Consider the following 3,525-nt stretch of genomic DNA (forward strand, 5'->3'; position numbering starts at 1 on the left):
CCTACTGGCAAATACTCTGATTATTCTCCCCCCTGGTGTCATTTTTCACAAAACAAGGTCCCAGGATTCAGGCTTGTGGTCAGCATGCTTCCCTTATTCACCTTCATATGTTAGACCTCCGAGAGGGTGGGGCTGCGGGGAGAGGCCTGATTTACTGAGGGGAGGACCAGAAGCAACTTAGAAACATTTTTGGTATTATTGCAAATATATATGCAATGTATATTTGTAGATAGGCCAATAAATACATCTGTATCATAAAACAGAGATCAAACTCTGTGTCCTGCTTTTTTTTATTCAGCCTATTATGAACCTTTCTCTATGTCATTAAAATTATTTGAAGACATGACTTAAAAAAATGGTATTGAAATATAGCTGATTGACAGTGTTGTGTTAGTTTCAGGTGTACAGCAAAGTGATTCAGTTATATATATAGATTCTCTTTCATTATAGGTTATTACAAGATATTGATTATTGTTGCCTGTGCTACACAGTAGGTCCTTGTTATTTATCTATTTTATATATAGTAGTATATATATTTTAATCCCAAACTCCTAATTTATCCCTCTCCCCCACCCCAACATGACTTTAATAGTTGCGGAGTATTCCACAATATGGATGTACTCTAATGAATTTAACCATTTCTCTATTTTTGGATATTTCTATTGTTTCCAATTTCTTGATACTCTCAACTCTAGCCCTAGAACTTGCTAACCGTGACCTTGGTCAAGTTATCTGCAGATGAGGAGAAGAAGTCGTCTCACAAGGATCACGTAGAAGTGCTTTCTCAACAGGGAAAACCCTGCATAAATGTCTAGTTATGCCTCCCGTGCCAGCCCAGAGCCAGGGCAGACTCTGCCCGTCTGGCTAGAATGGATACTAAGGAAGGGTAGCTACCTCCTAGGTGGTGGGAGGCTGTGGGGGCTGGTTTTCTTCCCTTTGATGTTTCTCACTGTCACCTACAAGATCAGACTTGGAGGCTCAGGAGTCTTCCTGGAAGGAAGTGTGAGGGTGGATGTGACTCGCCCAGGAGCTTCTCCCAGCACGCAGGATGCAGGAGAAAGTAGGTTGGAGATGCAGATGGAGATCCCTAGAAACTGGTGCACTCTCTGGGCTTGTGGGAACCTGTGGTTTTGGAAATAGAGGAGCCATGGGGGAGGTGTGGGGTCCTTGAGGTTGGATTGGTCAGTGGAAGCATCTTATCCCAGCCCATGAGGTAGGCACTATTATTAATGCCCATTTTGCAGATGAGGAAACTGAGTCTCAGGTTTGGTAACTTGACCAAAGATATGCAGCTAGTGTGGGGCAAAGCCTGAATTCTGCTTCCTAATTACCATCCCACACAAAGCAGGCTGCCATCATTGCCCAGTGACTGCTCCTTGCATGGCCCACAGGTCCTCAGAGGAGGATGATCACCTGCACAGGGGTAAGTCAGGAGGGCTTCCTGGAGGACTGGGACTTCAGCTAGGCCCCCTACATGGGTAAGAATCATCTAGTGGCTCAACCCTGGCCACACATCAGAATCATCTGGGGGAGTCCAGGCCCCCAGGCCCCACCCACAGAGATTCTGATTTCATTGTTCTGGGTTGGGGCCATCACTAGGTGCTGCTGATATGCAGCCAGATGTGTGTATCCACGTTAAGCAGATAGAAGCAGGGTGTGTCCCTTAGGTGAGGGCAGGATGTGCAAGAGGCCAGGGCAGGAATAAGCCTGTGAGGAGCCAGGACTGGGCCCTCATCTCTGGGTGGGGACAGTGTGAGGCCTACAGGCCAGTTCAAGGGCAGGAGCCAGGATGCCCAGTGGTCCCCTGACAGGAGGGCTTCCATTTTATTGTTTCCTCTAACATCTTATCAGTCACCAAGCCAGGCCTGGGTACTGGATCATCGAGGAGCCTGCAGCCTGCTGAGGGCGCCTGCATCCACCCCTTGGGAAGCCTCTGCGTGAGTGTCCTCAGCGTGCAGGGAAATATTGGCATTTACACTTGATGATCAGCATTTGTTCCGGCCATGGGGAGTTAGAGGCCAGTCAGGGCCCAGGCTTCTGGAACAATTCATCCATTGTCACCATATCCCGGCCACGTGGGTTTCCAGGGCCATCAACAAAGAGCATCACCCAGGACAGGCCCAAGACCTGACGGCAGTAAGTGAGCTGCCTGGGACGCCCACTGCCACTGCTCCTCCTGGATGTGACCCCTCAGCCTTGGTCCTCCCCCCACCCCTCCCTGTACTGTGGGAGCCACCTTGTTCTGGCACCTCGTTTTTCCTCGGGATTTAGCCTCCTGGAGACAAGGACTGTATATTGACTGCTCGTAGTTGGACAGCCAGGACCTGAGAACAAATCTACAAACAAAAACACACGTAAACCCCTACAGAACCAGCCTCCCCACACCTTCCCTGTGGGCCCCGTGCCTTTGGCTGGTCTCACACCTTTTGTGGGGGGGGTGGGTTTGGAGAGGGGGTGGGTTTGCCCAAGAACAAAATAAGACAACAAACACAAAACAACAGCAACAAAAACCCCACTAACTTAAAAAAATTTTTTTTAATTATTTTTGAGCAACAAAGGTGAGGGAAAGGAGGAAAACACAAATGTCTCTATATTCCCATCAGCGTCCTACGTGCTTTTTACAGTATGTTTAATCTTCCCAACAAACCCAAGTGACTAGTATTCTTACCCACCCACCCCCATTTATACAGGAAACAACTAAGCCTCCAGGGGAGTGACATTGGTTCACTCCTGTAGCCGCGATGTCACCCCAGCCTGGCAGACTCCAGTGTCAGCCTCCACGTGCTGCTCCCACTGCTCTGTGATTCCCAGGGTGAGACAGTAAATAACCCAGAGATCCTGCATCTTCGGAAGCAAGTCGTGGGCGAACATGGATGGGAGCTTGAGTGCCGGGGAAGAGCACGGAAGAAGTGAGGACACCTGGGATTCACCTGGTCCTGTCTCCAAACTTGGGTCAGCACCTCTCCACGAGCCTCAGTTTCCCCAGCTGTGAGAGGCAGGGGTTGGGCTAGACTGCCCAGTTCTGTGATTCTATGCCAGCGTGAAAAGGCAGGAATCCTGACAGGCTCAAAATTTTCTTGCTCTCCCTCTCACACTCCACACTTCCTCTAATTAACCCCAAGGGCTCACACATTTGCAAAGCAAAATTAACTGTGCTTTAAAAAGAACGCCGGAGAAGGACTGTGAGCCGTGGCAGCCATCTTTCTGAAGGCTCAAAGGACTGAGTTCTTCTGTTGGTGACATTTGGAGGTGGGTAAGGCTGGGGCCACACTTTGGAGCAGGGTGTTTCCTACAGTTGGGAGAACAGGAGGGGAAAGGCAAGCACTCTCCCCTTCAGCCTGTGCACACTGCCACCTGACAGTGAGGAGGCCGAGGAGGTCACGTGGCTGACAGTTCCCCAGCCCGTGGCCGGGGCAGACGGTGATCTCAGGCCCAGCCCAGCCAGAGCCTTCTCATGCATGATTTCATCTAAGCCTTACAACAGCCCTCATCATCTTATGGATGAGGACACTGTCACACAACTCT

The sequence above is a fragment of the Mesoplodon bidens genome, assembly GCF_964165515.1.
Source record: "Mesoplodon bidens genome assembly, chromosome: 1".
Taxonomy (NCBI): domain Eukaryota; kingdom Metazoa; phylum Chordata; class Mammalia; order Artiodactyla; family Ziphiidae; genus Mesoplodon; species Mesoplodon bidens.